Source organism: Nannospalax galili, unplaced genomic scaffold (genome assembly GCF_000622305.1).
Source record: "Nannospalax galili isolate Female #2095 unplaced genomic scaffold, S.galili_v1.0 scaffold1532, whole genome shotgun sequence".
Classification (NCBI taxonomy): Eukaryota; Metazoa; Chordata; class Mammalia; order Rodentia; family Spalacidae; genus Nannospalax; species Nannospalax galili.
In genome coordinates, this window is record NW_008330832.1 from 115,554 (window position 1) to 133,565 (window position 18,012).

The following is an 18,012-nucleotide window of genomic DNA, read 5'->3' on the forward strand; positions in this document are numbered from 1 at the left end:
CCAGATACAGTTATAGGAGGGTATGTGGGGAGTCAGCAGTGGGGTGTCCAGCAGGGTCAGAAACCGTTATAGCAGTGTATGTTGTACTGTTGGGGGAGATCCCAAAGGGGCTAACTCCCAGCAGTGTATATAGTACAAGGTGAGTCGTATCCAACAAGGAGTGACACCTAGGTGTGTATGTGGGGTGTTGGGTATTGTCCATCAGAGCCTGGACACATATTCAGGATGACACATAATGGGAATGTCCATATACACAGCTATGGCTCAGACACTGCTGGAGCAGTCTGCCCCCTGTTCTGTATACACTCCTGGGAATCAGGATCTCCTAGAAACACCCTCCACAATCTGCACATAAACTGTGAAGTGTCAGCTTCAGTCCAGCTAGGAAATCCTACACTTCCTGTATAAAGTGGCATCCTACATACCCTGCTGATTATAAGACCATGCTAGACACCCACTGATGCCACCCACCATACTCTGCTAGGTATCGTGTCCTTCTGGACACCCTGCTGTTGGCAGTATTTTGCATACACTGCTTGGTATCAGGACCTGCTGCGCTCCCACCTGACACACACTAGGAGGTATCAGAAGTTATCTCTGCTATCCCCCATATAAAATTCTAGGTATCATGCCTAGCTTCAGCAATGCCACCAAATGTGGCATATACATTAGTATCAGACTTTACTAGACAGCCTCCACCTTGCCACCATTCCCCATAAACTGCTAGTCATCAAAAACATCTGGACAGCCCCTCGTTGCTAGGCAACTGTCTGTAAGGTTCTGACAACTAGTATTGTATATGGCGCATCTGATTTTCCAGGAACACCTGTGGTCTAAATTTGCAATTGGGAATTGAATAGGGGAGAGAGTAAAACAGAACTTGAATGTAGCTTGTAAGTCAGGTGGTTTTAAGAGGTGGGGTGTTCCACAGGGTCTCAAAACCTAGCAGTGTTTTGGGGGTGGCCTCAGGGTGGGAGTGTGCACCAGGGACTGTTCTCCAGCAGCAAATGTTGGAACAGGGAGGAAGTGGCATATAGCAGGTCCTGATACCTGATACTCCTGTTTGAGGCAGGAGGGGCTGTACATCAAGGCCTAATACTCAGCGGTAGTGGGGTTGTCCAAGAGAGCCTGACACCAGGCAGTACTATGGGGTAGGAATGTGTGCAGCAGGGACAGATGCCTGATAGCTAGCCATGGATATGGGGTTGAACAGCGTGATGTCCAACAGGGCATGATACCTGGCAATGTACATAGGGTGTCCAGAAGATTTGTATCCCACAAGTGTTTGGGGGGCACCATTATGTGTCCAGGGAAGCTGCATACTCAGCACTCTATATGAGGTATCAAAAGGCAGGGGTTCTTCTGGTTCTGTCTCTGATATTTTTTTTTTTTGGTCTTTTTGAGACAGGGTCTCCCTGTAGCCCCAGCTGTCCTGGAACTTACTATGTAGACCAGGCTGGCCTTGAGCTCACAGAGGTCTGCCTGTCTCTGCCTCCCGAGTGCTGAGATTAAAGGCATGAGCCATGTTTGTGCCCCTGAGGTGTGTCTGGCAAGATGTCCTACCTAGTTCAAAATGGGTGGTATCAAAAAGTGGTCCAGCAAGCTTAAAAATGTCAATGAATTTCGGGTAGCAGTAGGCTAATGTGGCTAGCAGTGCCTGATACCTAGCAAGAGGGGTGATGATGCAGAGAGACATCTATCAAGGCCTGAAACCTAGCAATTGTTAGGATGCAGGGCCATGTCCTGTATGACCTAGCAGTATATACAAAGTGACAACATATGGGTGTCTAGGAGCCCTTGACAACTAGCAGTTTATGTAGGGCACTATTGGAAATATCGGAGAGTGTAGTAGAGAGTGATACCAAGTATTATATGTGTGAAGACCAGTGGGGGTGGTAGATGGCTGGCCAGCAGGGCCTCTGACACTTAGCTGTTTATATGGGAAAGAATATGTGGAGTATTCAGCATCTCCTGAGAATTACAGTGTATTTGGGGGGACAAAGGGAGAAGAGGGAAGTGTCCAGCAGGTCCTCGGACCTAGCACTTTATGTGGGGCCCAGAGGAGGAGTCTAGCAGCAACTGATACATAGCAGTGAATGTAGAGCTGCAGGAGGTGTCTGTCAGGGCCTGCTACCTCACAGTATATGTGTCACAGTGAGTGGGGAGTGTGTCCAGAAGTCTGACCCTATCAATGTGTGTGGGTTGTTTCAAGGGATCTGAGTATCAACAAGCCTTGTTAAATACCATTATATATTTGTTGTGGTGAGGGTGTAATAATCCAGTAAGATCTGATACCAAGAGTTCTATGTACTGAAATGGATGGGGAGGGTTGTCCAGCTAGGTCAGGCAGGGTCATCTTTTATTGAGGTACTGAGAAAGGGGATTCAGGCAGCGACAGATGCTCTACCTAGATGACTCCAAATCTTCATGTTAGCCATGGGCTGTAACAGAGCAAAGAGGAACGCAACCCTTCCTCAGGAGATCCAGCCCAGCAGGCAGCCCAGATGTATGCTCAGTTCTCAGTTCTCTGCTGAGACACTTTCTCGATCTGCTCAGGCAGGTTTTCTGGAGTATCTGTGAGAGAAGAAAGACATGACTTTTCTGTACTGTGAGAACACAAACAGGGTGAAAGGTGGGTCTTTTCAACAGTCATCCCCAAATTGGGAAGCTTCTTCAGAGACCATTCTGCAGACCCCAAGATCTTGCAGTGTCCCTTGACCAAGTGTGTCCTGCAGCACACTTTACACAGTGAGATTTACCACAGTGGCACCATTTCCTTGATACTGACAGACAGAAAAGACTGAGTCAGAAAACCTGTGTCTTTTGGCCAAGTGATTCCTTGACCAGAAGACATTGCACAGGCCTCATTCCTTTCAGTGTGATGATAGACTATGGTGACAAGGGCTTCACATTGTGGACTACTTCTCCAAGGAAAAGGAATCCACAGAACATTACAATTCAGCCTGCATCTTGACTCTGCCTTCTCATTCGCACAGAGGCTATGGCAAGCTTCTCATTGTGTTCAGCTTTGAACTCTCTAAAATAGAAGGAAAGACATGGACTCCTAAAGTTAATGGTCTCAGACTATCTTGGAAATTCTGACGGGTCTCAAATTGGAGAATGGGGAGAGGCCACAGATCACTATCAAGAAGACTAGCAAAATAATCAGTATGAAGAAAGAGAACATAGGCCTGGCATATTGGTGCATGCCTTTAACCCCAGCACTCCAGTGATAGAGGCAGGTATATCTGTGAGAGCTAGACCATCTTGGTCTACATACCAAGTTCCAGTCCAGCACGAACAACAGGGAAACCTTGTCACAAAAGGACCAGAATTGGGGGAGGGAGGGAGGGAGGGAGAAAGAGAGGGAGAGAGAGAAAGAGAGAGAGGAGACAGTGGATGTGGACAGATGGCCCAGCAGTTAAGAACACTGGGATGCTCTTGCAGTGGACCCAGTTTCAGGTCCTACCACCTACAGGGTAGCTAACTATGGTCCATGGTTCCATTTCTAGTGGACCTAAAGCTCTCTTCTGGAACCTGTGGGTATTGTACAACATGGGTGGACTTACATACCTTCAGGCAAAACACTCATACATAAAGAATAAAAATAAATAATATGTAATTTCATATAAAGAAAGAAAACCTCATCTCCCTGGTACAGTCTGTTGCTTTCAGCAATTAAAAAGGCCAGTACATCCTCAGTCTGCCAGAAGACATCATGGCTGGGCATGAGGGAGCTGTGCTCAAGTGGCTCCTTCAAATTGACTACAAGAGTCTGCACTGTACTCCCAAGGACTGGAGCAAGAGAGGAAAGTGATGACCAGGTACTGCCCATTGCAGAACCAAGAGAGCTGACAGAACTGGGGTGTATAAGCTGCGGTAAGGCAAAGGAGACAAGGCTGAGAACAGCTTCAAAAGGAGGAGAGGCCCCTAGGAGGAGCCAAGTTGTGCCCAGTATCAAGGGGAGCTCAAGGCTAGCCCAGCTCCAAGGTCACCTAGCTTATAGGCCCAACTCTGCTCTGAACACAGGGACCAGAGGGAGCCATACAGCTGTGTATCGGAAGACATGGGTGGGAGCAGTATGTACGGAAGTCTGGAGACTGTAAAAATTTCACAAAACAGGAGCTGTGGGGTGGTGTGGGTGCTGGATACAAATTTCTGACCCCTCTTTCCCCCAGTGATAAAGTGTTTCTATAAACAAAAATAAAAGCTTTCATTTATATGTAGAAAGAACTTCTTGAATAAAACTCTAAAAGCACAGGAGAACCCTAAGAACTGACAAGTGACAATACATGAAATTTCAACAAGCTTCTGCACAGAGATGCTATCCTTAGAGTGAACAGATGCCTACCGAATGGGAGAAAATCATTGCCAGTTATACTTAATACAAGAACTTAATATCTACAGTATATAAAGAATCACAAATATTAAACACTACAAACAGCCTATCAATAAATGAAACCTGAATGGAACAGTTCAAACAGAAACAACACAAATGGCCAATAAATTTTTACACAATGTTCAATATCCATAACCTCCATGGAAATTTAGTTAAAGTCAATTTGGGATTCTATCTAACCTGATTCACAGAGGCAAAGATGAAGAACACAAATGACAAATTCTCCCAAGGATGTGGAGGAAAAGAAACCCTTATCAACTGCTATTGGGAGTGTAAACTGGGGCAATACTACGGAAATTGATATAGAAGTTACTCAAAAGACAGAACTTCCACATGGCAGGTTCTACCATTCCTGTGCATGTACTCAAAGGACTCTACATCCTGCCGACAGGATACCTGCACAGCCATGATTATTGCTGCTCTACTCATAAGAGCAAAGAAATTATGTGTGCAAATGCCTAAATTAAGTTTTTTAATTAAAACAAAAACATAAAAAAATAAGTAGTGAACACTGAGCACTAAAAATAATTTTTTTATTTCATAATAACCATCCACATACATTTCTAGTAATAAGCATTAGTTTCCTTTTTTCTTAAGATTCTAGAGCTGAAGTCAAACAATTTTAATTAAATGGTTTAAAATTTTATTTCAAAATGACACAGTTTGCTTTGCTCATGTGAAGCAAATGAAATATCATATCTGAATTTATGCAAGACATGATCAGAATTTTAGCAAAGTTGGATCTTCAGGCAGAAGACACCCTGACAGTGAAAATTGAAACACCTCAGTTTCCTCACAGAAGTTCAGTTTTTCAACAACAATGAAACTGATGGACCTCAAGCAGACAACTTCCGGAAACCAGGAAGATTGTGGGGCTGAGAGGGAAGGAACAGAACATGAGGAACCCTGCCTCAGAGTGCTTCAGCAGGTGGAGTTGGAAGGAGGGATCAGGACAACCCAGAAGGCAAGAGGATGTGCTGGGTTAGAGGCTGGGGAAGGGCTGTGGTGCCCCTACCTCCTGTCAGGAGCTCTTTGTGATGAGGGGGCCACAGCTCTGTGATGTGGGCCTGGGCCCTCCTGACAAGGCACAGGCTGCCCTCCCACGGCTCAGTTGTCTGAGAGCAGCAGTGCAATTCAGAAGATGGGGGATTTTCCTTTTCAGTTGAAAAGCTTAGTGACTCATGGATGAGCCGCAGCTCCATTATCTTTGCAATGGACTTGGTCTTTGCCATTATGTCTGGAATGGTGCTTGTCATCCTGTTAATCCCATTCCTGAAGAATTATCCATTGTCACCACCATCTGAGGGAGAGAATACTCCAAGGGTAAGGAAAGCCTTGGTTATAACACAGTAGAGGGATGCTGTCTTTCTCTACTGTTATTTTCAATTTTCCTAATCAAGTAGAGAGACAGGGAGAGGAAATCTCAAGACAACAGAACCTCATTGTCCTGGGAACTGGCAGGCAGGGCAGAGGTGAGAAGAGCTCCAGGCTGTCTGCCTGAAGCTCACAGACCACTAGTATAGTGTGATGAAGAAAGACCATGGGTCAGTGCACAAACACTGCATTTCTGAGAAGGTTGGGGTCCTCTGGGCAAGGGCAGGCTCTGAGAACTCATGTGTCCCCTGCTCATGCATGTGCTTTCTGTTGAGATGAAGTAAGGAGGCTGATGAGGCCAAAGACATTAGATCAGGACTTGAATCACCTCTAGACTCAGGAAGCAGATGCTACCTGCAGCTGAGAAGCAGCTGCAGACCCAAGCCTTTGGCTTGTCTGGGGAACAGTGATTTAGGACATCCAGAATAGGCGTGAGACAATCCCTTCTTGTTTTTTCCAACAAAAAGTAAGACATTTTATGCATTAAATGAGTAAAGGAAAAGGAAAAGGAAAGGCTCTCTGGAAAATGTGGAAGTCCCTATTATCCACGAACGCCGTCCTAGCAGCTTGTCTATGGAGGGGAGGCAGGATGGGGCCCCAACTTCTTTTTTGTTTTTCACTGTCAGGTGGTGGAGAGGGAGCAGAGGAAGACCACAAAGAAAGTTAGGACTGACAACGGTAGGCTTTTTCCTTCCTCTCGAGAGGTGACTTCATATCCCCTGCCCCTAAGTGACAATTCTGTGCCTCAGGACGTGAAACACAGAACACCAAGAAGGAGACTTCTGGAAGGAAATAAGAATTGGGAAAACTTCCCAGGTCTTATGATGGAATGAAGCTCTGATTGGCCAGGGGTGGTTGTTGCCATGTGGAATAGTCTGGAAGGTAATGGAGCCATGGCGTCTGGTCATATGTGGGAGACTTCCAGGTCCACCTGAGAACAGGTGGTTTTACTTCTGCCAGACCCATTCCTCTTTCAGGTTATTGAACCTGTTTACCCCACAAGGTGCTACAGAGGTTGGTGGAGGAGCTAGGACTTTGTAAATGAGGAGACAAGGCCCCTCCTTGCCTCATTTCACCTTGGACTCTGGTGTTTGGGCATTGGAGTCATAGCCTAGGTGGTCTCCTTTAATGCTACTCACTCTCCTTTGAGATCTTACCCTCTCCAGCATCCTTCAGAACCTGGGCTCCATTTTCAGGTTACAGACATGGTAGATAGAATGTAGAGAAGATACAGAATGTCACAATCTTTGCAAAAGTAAGGAATCCTTTTCTTGAGAAATTATTCATGCCAGGACCTAGAATGTGACCTCAGGGTCTGGGGATTTCTGTGGGGGAAGATACCATGTGGGGTGGGACTGGTATACAGCCCTGTTGCCTGGGACAATAAGGGAGGTGGGATGTGAAGGCAGTGGAAGGGCTACGGCCTAAAGATGACACAGACTTTCTGGCCTCTTTCCCCTCTGCTTGGGGTTGATGTTTTTGCCTCCTGTCTTCTGCAGCTACATTAACAGCTCTTTACTGGACACAATGCCACACCCATTTTGGATGTCTTTTCTCTGTCAACATGTCTTTTCTTCGCTTTACTCTACTTTGACCTTTGTGTCACTGTGAACATAGGTGTGCGCAGGCACCAGAGAGCCAAGTATCTTCATATGTCATACAAAGTAGGCACAGGAATTTGGGGGTAGTGTGGCAGCCCCCAGTTCTAAGGTGGGAGACTCTTGTCACATAAATTTCCACATAAGGAGCAGAGAGCATCTATCCCAGCAGCCCCTACTCACCCTGATGCAGCCTGGGAAGCTAAGCCCAGCAGCACATCTTACCTCAACCCAGATGACGTGGCAGTGTCACCTTCCCTCGTCTTCACCTTCGTCTCTGACTAGAGCAGGAGCCAGAACGGAAAGTACAGCTCTGGGAGTGTGTGACCACAGGATGGCTGCTGAGAAGTGTTTCACACTGGCCTGCCCAGCAACACAAGAAATACCTGCAGAGAATGCACAAACACCTCATTGAGTTGACACAGACACCTCCTTCGCAGGCCCGTATCCATCCTGCCCATGCCATCGCCTGTGCCAGGCTCAGAACCCTGAGACCTTTGCTCATTGTAGCCCCCAAATAGGGTTCTCTGCTTGGGCTAAAACTTCAGAATGTACTTCCTAGGTAATGTAATTCATCTAATATAAAAAGTAAAATTGAATAAATGCTGTCTACATTTGACAGTATATCTTTTTTTTTCCAGTTTTAATTGACATCTAATCAAATAGCATGGGCAGCCCTTTCTCACCAAGGACACATTACCTTACTATGCTAATCCATGTTAGCACTATGCTGACATCTGGATCTGCAGCTCATCTTGTAATGATGCTCCTTTGGTATACATAATTTCTATTAGTTTGTAATTTGCTCTTGGTGGGATGTTTCTATATGGATAATTTCAAATCTACAGTCATCCTTTAAAAATAATGAAGGTCAATATTGAGGCTCAGAATATAAAACCAGCAGTAACTAAGATCTACTCCTGCTACATTCATTTCATGAACTTTAAGAAAGAAAAGATCACACATTGCCTGACAGAGTTCAAACTCCAGTCTTTCTTCCTCTCTTAGCTATCAGCTCCACAAGCCCTCCTGGCAAACCCTGTCCCAGGCAATCCATTTTTCACTCTGTCAGTTTCTCTACCTCTCCCATTTATACCATTTCACATTTATTTTCTTCATATATTTATTTGTAAGGAGAAAAAAAAGTATGGAAAGACACAAACTGTGTGTGTGTGTGTGTGTGTGTGTGTGTGTGTGTGTGTACACAAGCACAGGGTGAAAATACAGAATACTTCCAGCATCTCAAAGCCCAGGTTCTCCTCTGCCATCACAGCCTCTCCTCCCCAAAGGAAGCCCCCTTGGATTAAGAACTTCCTTCTTGTATTTGATTAGAATCTTCACACACTAAGCATGCATCTCTCAGTGATGCATCTTTGTTTTGCTCATAGTATGTGTGCTTGAATAGCTTTAGTGTCAACTTGACACACCTGGGTTGAGGGAGCCTCAGTTGGGGAATTTCCTCCATTGGACTGGCCTGTGGCCATGTCTGAGGGGCATCTTCTTGATTGTTGTGTGATGTGGGAGGGCCCAGCCCACTGTGGGTGGTGCCACCCCTGGGCAGGTGGGCCTGTGTTGCATAAGAGAGCAGGCTGATTAGGGGCCATGGGAGCAAGCCAGTAAGCAGCATTCCTCCATGGCCTGTGCTCCAGAACCTGCCTCCAGGTTCCTGCCCTGAGTTCCTACCTTGGGCTCCCTGATGAACTGTGACCCGGGAGATGTAAGCCAAATAAACCCTTTCCTCCCCTAGTTGGTACTGTTCGGAGTGTTCTGTTACAGCAGTGGAGAAACAAACTACAACAGTATGTCTCCTTTCTGCCTGGCATTTTTCACTCTACATTATCTCATGAGATGCATCTATGTTCTGTGTAGCCGTGTTTCATTCATTTTTGTTGTGATATAGTATTACATTGTTTTAATGTCCCCAGATTTCTTTATTCATTCCACAGTTTGATGAACGCTTACATTCCTCCCTGTTTAATTTTTATGCAGCTCTTAAACCTGCTTCCTATCATTTCTGTTAGCATTGTTTTTAAAAAAATTTTATTTGTTACTTTTTTGTGTATGAGTGTATTGCCTACATGTGTAAAGTGCACCCATGTCATACAGTGCCTGTAGAAGTCAGAAGAGGGCATTGGATTCCCTGGAACTGAAGTTATGGGTGGTTGTTAGCCACAGTGTGGGTGCTGGGAATCAAGCCCAGGTCCTCTGCAAGAGTAGTCAGTGCTCTTAACCACTGAGCCATCTCTCCAGCCCCTCTGTTAGCATTCTTATAGCGCGTACTTTTATTCCATTCTCTTTCCCTTTAGCATTTCTATATAGCTTTCAAATTCCACTAAAAAGATCTCTAATTTTATCAAAATTATATTGAATGTATTATAGAGTCCTCAGTTTTTATGAAATCATTGTACATGTCCATTAATCAACACCTTTATAAGATTATTTCAAACTATGAAGACTGTATTACTATTTTAAATTCAGAACTCCCAAGGACAGAATTCTAACATATCGTTCCCACTGGTACCTGACTTTGTTCTGTGGCCTGTGATTTGCAGTCTTTTCCCAGTCTTTTTTATTTCACCACTTCAGTACGTGTGTGTTATTGTCTGATGGGGTTACAAACTTTTAATGTTAATCGGTTCTTTGTAGTTTCTGTTTGATTACATGCCAGTTGAACTTTTGGCAACACTCCCACTGTTTTAATGATCCTTCTGTTCATTGATTTTTAGGGCTATATTTTGGGGGAATGTGCTATATATTTATTGGCTGTTTATTTTTGCCAGATTCTATGGGAAGCACTTTTATTTCATTCCCCTAATATTATCCCCCACAGCTCTGCAGCTGTGGTGAGAAATCAGTTTTCCTAAAGGAATTTTTCCGAATAGTCTGTTCCATCCCTTTGCTTTGTGTCCTATATATTTTCCCATAGAAAACTATTCAATTACCACAATTTTTAATATGTCCTAATATTTTATAGAGGAACTTGAACTAGTTCAACTTGCAAAATTATTTTATTTTCTTTCTCTTTAGCATTTCCGCTTTCAAATTTTGTGAAAAGTATCTTCAGTTTTATCATGGTTGTGTTGAATCTTCAATTTTTTTCAATATATATTTTTATCGAATTTTTGTGCATTTCATACAATACATATTGATAATATTTAGACTCTCTCCCCTGTCTGACCCCCCCCTATTGCCCCCTCCACCGGTTTTCATGTATTCTATCATATATGTTAAGGCCTATGTCCCCCGAGTCAAGTCTGTGTCCCCAGATGTCCCTTGGTTTGAGTTCATCCACTGGATCCTGGTCGCCTGTCTAGCATCACCCCCTTAAAGAAGATCAACTGTCCCTCGCCCAGCTGCCGTCATCAGCTGCCCGTCATCAGCTGCCCTTCATCAGCTGCCCTTCATCAGCTGCCCGTCATCAGCTGCCGTCATCAGCTGCCCGTCATCAGCTGCCCGTCATCAGCTGGCGTCATCAGCTGCCCGTCATCAGCTGCCCTTCATCAGCTGCCCGTCATCAGCTGCCCGTCATCAGCTGCCGTCATCAGCTGCCCGTCATCAGCTGCCCGTCATCAGCTGCCGTCATCAGCTGCCTTTCATCAGCTGCCCTTCATCACCTGCCCGTCATGAGTCATCAGCTGCCCTCATCAGCTGCCCTTCATCAGCTGCCCGTCATCAGCTGCCCTCATCAGCTGCCCTTCATCAGCTGCCCGTCATCAGCTGCCCTCATCAGCTGCCCTTCATCAGCTGCCCGTCATCAGCTGCCCTCATCAGCTGCCCTTCATCAGCTGCCCGTCATCAGCTGCCCTCATCAGCTGCCCTTCATCAGCTGCCCGTCATCAGCTGCCCTCATCAGCTGCCCTTCATCAGCTGCCCGTCATCAGCTGCCCTCATCAGCTGCCCTTCATCAGCTGCCAATAGCTCCTCAGCTAAGGTTGGGGCCTTTTGCCCATTTCCAGTTCTATGCTGCGTTTATGTCTGGTTTGAATTTGCATGGGTTGTGTACATGTTGTCACCATGGCTGACAGTTCGTATAACCAAGTTCCCAGAAGCCTGGAAAATTCTGTTTCCTTGAGGACATCCACCAACCCTGGCTGTTACACTTGTTCCCCCCGTCTTCCACGATGGTCCCTGAAACCTGGGTGGGTGAGGCTTAATATAGGAGTCCTATCCAGGGCATGCGCTCTGCAGTCCTTGTCCTCTACATTCTGAGCAGCTGCTTTGTGTTAATCGCCCTCTGTTGCATGAGGAAGCTTCACTGGTGAGAGATGCATTAATATTCTGCCCCCTGTTCCACTCTGTTTCATAAGCCTTAGGTGTAGAGGTTCCATTGTAGATGTGTCATTTAGGGCTGGGCATCTCACAGACATTCTCTGTGTTTGACCAGTTGTGGAACTCTGTGATAATCTCTATCTGTTGTAAAAAGAAGCTTCTTTGATGAGTGGTATATGGTATACTTGTCTGTAAATATAAGAATTCATATTTAGCATACGCTAAGAAATTGCATTTATCTAGGGATGTGATAGACGTGGGGTTTTGTCTAGGATCTATGACTTCTCCAGCCACATATACTTGTCTATGTTTACAGGCCACACATGAGTTCCCTCCCACTGAGTGGGCTTTAAATCCAATTAGATAGCTTTTGATTAACCCCAAAATAAAAGTGCTACTACTGCACCAATATAATTTGCTGTGCCAGTCATTGTTGTGGCTTTAAAGCTGGGATTGGAACACTGATTGAGTTCCTCCCTCACCCACTTGCACCAGCTTTCAGTATTCTCTGAAACTATGAGAGCTAGTCTTCAGGGAGGAGGCTTCCAGGTCAGTTCCAGCTCCATTGCTCCAAGTCCTGTGTTCAAAATATGTCCTATCTTCAACAATAGGGTCTTACCTTCAAGTTCTGGGTGGAAATCAAGGGCTGTGGCAATAGCCTATGCTATTTTGTGAGTCTCTTGGACTACCCTGACCAACAACTGGAAGGGAAGTTTCACCTGTCTGGCACTGTATTTTATTTTATTTTTATTTTTGAGACAGAGTCTCCCTGTAGCCCCAGCTGTCCTGGAATCCACTATGTAGACTGGGCTGGCCTTGAACTCACAGACATTGGCCTGCCTCTGCCTCCCGAGTGCAGGGATTAAAGGCATGTGCCACCATGTTCAGCTTATTTTATTATTATTTTAATTTTATGAGTATGAGTGTACTGCGTGCATGTGTGTAAGTGCACCTGTGTTGTGCAATGCCCAAGGAGGTCAGAAGAGGATGTCACATACCCTGGAACTGGAGTTATGGGTGGTCGTCAGCCACTATGTGGGTGCTGGGAACTGAAGCTAGGTCCTCTGCAAGAGCAGCCAGTGCTCTTAACCACTGAGCCCCCCCCCATGTGTCTCTTATTATACAGCCTTCAGCTATGCACGTGTTCTCATGTACAGATACTGGATGTGTATTTTTCAGGTTTTTGAACTAATCCATTTCCCTCTAGTTTCTCATACCACCTAAGCATTATTTACCTCCCCCTTCCTCCTTATCCAACACTCCCTCCTCCCTCCCCAGTTTAAGTAGCCCCATTCCCCCCATTTCCCCCTTGATAATACCTGTCACCCTCTCTTGAGCTCCTTCTTCCCCTTTACTCCCATGGTTTCTTGTATAACCTTCCTTCTTCCCTTCTCAGTTAAATACCCCCATTTTACCCATTTCCCTGTTGGTAATACCTGTCTCCTAATATCCCCCTCTCTAGGACTCCTTCTTTCCCTTAACCTCCATGGTTCCTTCCCATTTTCCTGCAGTTGCATCAGAATACATACTCACATATAAGGATTTGGTGCTAAGATCCACAAACAAGATAGTAAATATGTTGCTTATTTTCTGAGTCTGTATTATTTCACTTAATATAATAGTTTCCAGTTCTACCCATTTACCTACAAATTTCACGACTTCATCTTTTTTTAAACTGCTGAATAGAACTTCATTGTATAAATGTAGCACATTTTCATTATCCATTCATCAGCTGAAAGACATTTAGCCATTTCTATTTCTTAGCCACTGTGAAAAGAGTACCAACAAACATGGATGCACAAGTATCTAAGCAACAGGATGAGGATGAGTCCTTTGGGTATATGCCAAGGAGTGGTATAACCAGATCAACTGGTAGGTTCATTTTTAGTTTTTTTTAAGAGTTCTCCACACTGCTTTCCATAGTGGTTGCACCAGATTGCATTCCCACCAACAGTGAAGGAGCGTTCCCCTTTCCCCACATCCTCTCCAGCATTTGGTGTCATTTGTTCTCTTGATCTTAGCCATTCTGACTGGGGTAAGATGAAATCTTAAAGTGGTCTTGATCTGCATTTCCCTAATAACTAAGGATGTTGAACACTTTTTGAGGCGTTTCTTAGCCATTGTTATTTCTTCTTTTAAGAACTCTCTATTTCAAATCCATAGCCCATATTTTAGTTGGGTCATTTGTTTTCTTGATTCTTTGTTTTTTGAGTTCTTTGTATATTCTGGATATTAATCTTCTATCAGATGCGTAGCTGGTGAAGATTTTTTCCCAGTCTGTGAGTTTTCTCTTTGCTTCCTTGGTTGTTTCCTTTGCTGTACAGAAGCTTTTTAGTTTAATGAGGCCCCACTTGATTGTTGTCCTTAATTCCTGAGCAACTGATGTCCAACTTAGAAAGTCCTTTCCTGCACCTGTATCTTGTAGGGTACAGTTTCTTCTTCTAACAGTTTCAGAATTTTGGGTTTCACAGTGAGGTTTTTGATCCATTTGAAGTTGACTTTTGTGCACAGTGGATAAGGGTCTAATTTCATTCTTCTACAGGTGGAAATCCAGTTTTACTAACACCATTTGTTGAAGATGCTGTCTTTCCTCCAGTGTATGTTCTTGGCACATTTGTAAAATATCAGGTGGCTGAAATTACATGCACTCATGTTTGTTCCATTGATCTGTGTCTCTGTTTTTGTGCCAGTACCATGCTGTTTTTATGATTATAGCTCTGTAATATATTTGGGATCTGGTATAGTAATTCCTCTCAGCATTGCTCTTTGTGCTCAGGATTACTTTGGCTATCAGGGTCTTTTGTGATTCCATATGAATTTTAGAATGTTTTTTTCTAATTCTGTGAAGAATGTCATGGAGATTTTGATTGGTATTGCATTGAATCTATAAATTGCTTTGATGAGATGATCTTTTCATAATATTAATTCTACCAATCCATAAGCACAGGTGGTCTTTCCATCTCCTTGTGTCTTCTTCAATCTCTTTCTTCAAAGGTTTAAAATTTCCATTGTATAGATCTTTACTGTCTTTGGTTAGGTTTACTCCTAGATATTTTTTGAGGCCATTGTGAATGGGAGTGTTTCCATGAACTCTTTCTTCAATTGCTTATTATTGGTATACAGAAAGGCTACTGATTTGTGTAAATTGATTTTGTAACTTGCTACTTTGCTGAAAGTATTGATCATTTTTAGAAGCTTCCTGGTGGGTTTTTTGGGATCTCTTATGTATAATATCATCTGTAAATAGGGATAACTTGACCTCTTCCTGGTACTCTCTTTGATTTCTTTCTCTTGTCTTATTGCTGTAGCAAGAATTTCAAGCACTGCATTGAAAAGGAATGGAGATAGTGGACAGCCTTGTCTGGTTCCTGATTTTAATGGGAATGCTTCCAGTTTTTCTCCATTTAGAATGATGTTGGCTGTTGTTGTATATAGCTTTAATTATGTTAAGGTATTTTCCCTCCAGTCCAATTCCTTCTAGGACTTTTTAACATAAATGCATGTTGGACTTTGTCAGATGCCTTTTCTGGAGTGATTAAGGTGATTATGTGATTTTTGTTCATTTATATGATTTATTATATTTATTGTCTTGCATATATTGAACCATCCCTGCATCTCTGGAATAAAGCCAACTTGATCATTGTGGATGATCATTATGATGTGTGTCTATATGCAGTCTGTAACCACTTTGTTAAGAATTTTTGCATCTATGTTCATTAAGGATATGGGCCTATAGTTGTGTGCTATAGAGGGCTGTGAACACAGGAGGCCACAACAGGCCAAAGTGTAGACAATAAGAGACAGTAGAGCGCATGTCTCTGGATATTATTTTTTATGTGTACAAGTGGTGTGCCTGCATGATGTAAGTGTACCCATGTGTGCACTGCCCTCAGAGGACAGAAATGGGTCTTGAATCCCCTGGAACTGGTGTTACAGATGGTTGTCAGCCACCATGTGGGTTCTGAGAACAAATCCCAGTTCCTCTGAAAGAGCATCCAGGGCTTTTCCTCACTGAGCCATCTCTCCATCCCTGAAGTATCTCATTGAAATCTTTTGTACCTGTGTTGAGCAAGGAACATAATCTATAGCTTTTTTATTCTTCTATCTTTATGTGGTTCTGGAATCAGGGTAAGAGTGACTTTATAAAGTGAGTTTAGAAGTGTTTCATCTCTAGTTTCCTTGGAATAACTTTAGATGTATTGGTGTTGATTCTTCTGTAAAGGTCTTAGAGAAATCATCAGTGACTCTTTCTGGTAATGGACTTTGGAGTTATTTTATTAGTTTCAATCTTATTGCTCATTATTGATCTGTTTGTTTTTTGTGACTTCTTGATTCAATTTTTGTAGAAGGGCTTGCTATTGTGTTTCTAAGGACTTCAGATATAGCATTATTTTTTTTAATTTGATATTTTTTTTACATTGATGTATTTATTGGGGAGTGTGCATGTCATGGGCATGCATGTGGCAGTCAGAAGACAACTTGCAGTAGTTAGTACTTTGCTTCCACCATGTGGATCCCAGGGATCTAACTTAGGTCATTTGGTTTGGTGGAAGGCACCTTTACCTACTGAACTATCTCATCAGCTCCCTCTCTGATTTTGTAATGTAGGCATTTATAGCTATAAGCTTCCTTCCTGGAAGCACTTCCAGTGTATCCCATTGGTTCTGATATGTTTGTTTTCATTTTCATTTGGTTGTATGGCTTTTTTAATTTTATAATTAATTACAATTTAATTTTATAAAATATGTGGGAAGAAAACATTTTTCTATTTAGATCTCTGATCCACTTGAAATCTTCATATATCATATGAAGAAATGAGTTTTATCATTTTCCAAATGGCTAGACAGTATTCATTTATTAAAACAAAAATGTGGGGCCTCATTCACCCTACCAGCTCCTCTGCCCCATCTCTCCTCCTAGCCTAGGTACTGGCCCATTTCTTGTCTTGGCACCCCAGACACCTGTCAGCCCAGAACCACCACTGCTTCCTGATCCTTTGCATCCAGAAGAACCCAGTTCCACCCAGTTCCTTCTCCTGGTCCCCAAGAGCCCTCTGGGCCTGGTACTGCCCTCAACTCCCTCTCCTTCCCTGGGCTGCACTACCTGACATCCTCTTTCCTGGGTAAGTCCAGAGGAGCCCACCGCACCTTGACTCCCTCCAGCCTCATTCACCCTCCCAGTTCCCCTGACCTGTCTCTCCTCCTAGCCTGGGTACTGGCCCATTTCTTGTCTTGGCACCCCAGAAAAAAGGGGCTGACCTCTTGGCCCGGAACCACCACAGCTTCCTGACCCTTGCATCCAGACCAACCCAGTTCCTTCTCATGGTCCCCAAGAGCCCTCTGGGCCTGGGCCTGTCCTCACCTCCCTCTGCTTCCCTGGGTGGCACAGCCACCAGCTGCCCAAGACCAGCATTTTCCTGGGCCCTGCTCCCAGGCCAGTCAAGCCCCCAAGTTCCTGAGGACAACATCTTCCCTGGAGGGATCCAGACCTTAGGAGAAAGCCTGAGAGCACCTGATCCTCATCTGACTTGGGCTTCTTTGGGAACTCCTGAAGACCAATAACAAGCAATCAGAGAAAGAGTACATGGAAATACTCCCTTTCACAATAGCCTCAAAAGAAAAAAAATATCATGGAAGAAACCTGACCAAAGACATTAAAGACCTCTACAATGAAAATTTTAAATCTTTAAAGAAAGACTGAGGAAGACATCAGAAGATGGAAGAAACTCCCATGCTCATGGATTGGAAGAATTAATATTGTGAAAATGACCATCCTACCAAAAGCCATTTATAAAGTCAATGCAATGACAATCAAAATCCCCATGACATTTTTCACAGAATTGGGAAAAAAAATCCTAAGATTCATATGGAAGGACAAAAGACCTCAGATAGCCGAAGAAACCCTGAGCACTAAGAGCAATGTCGGGGGGATTACTATACCATGTTTTAAACTATATTACAGAGCTATAGTCATAAAACAACATGGTACTGGCACAAAAATAGACCCATTGATCAATGGAACAAAATTGAAGACCCAAATATGAGTACATGCAATTTCAGCCACCTGATATTTGACAAAGGGGCCAAGAACATTCACTGGAGGAAAGACAGCATGGTCAGCAAATGGTGCTGGTAAAACTGGTTCTCCACCTGTAGAAGAATGAAACTAAACCCCTATCTTTCACCTTGCACAAAAGTCAATTCCACATGGATCAAAGACCAAAATGTAAAGCCTGAAACTGAAACTGTTAGAAGACAACTTTGGCAAAAACCTACAAGATTCAGGTATAGGAAAGGATTTTCTAAAACCAGACATCATTTGCTCAGGAGACAAGGTCAAGAATCAACAAATGGGACCTCATTAAACTAAAAA

At 43.8% G+C, this 18,012-nt stretch overlaps 1 pseudogene; it reads left to right on the forward strand.

Moving 5' to 3' along the window:
* Positions 1-1,573: 1,573 nt before the first annotated feature.
* Positions 1,574-3,817, forward strand: LOC103750068 (annotated as a pseudogene).
* The last annotated feature ends 14,195 nt before the right edge of the window (positions 3,818-18,012 follow it).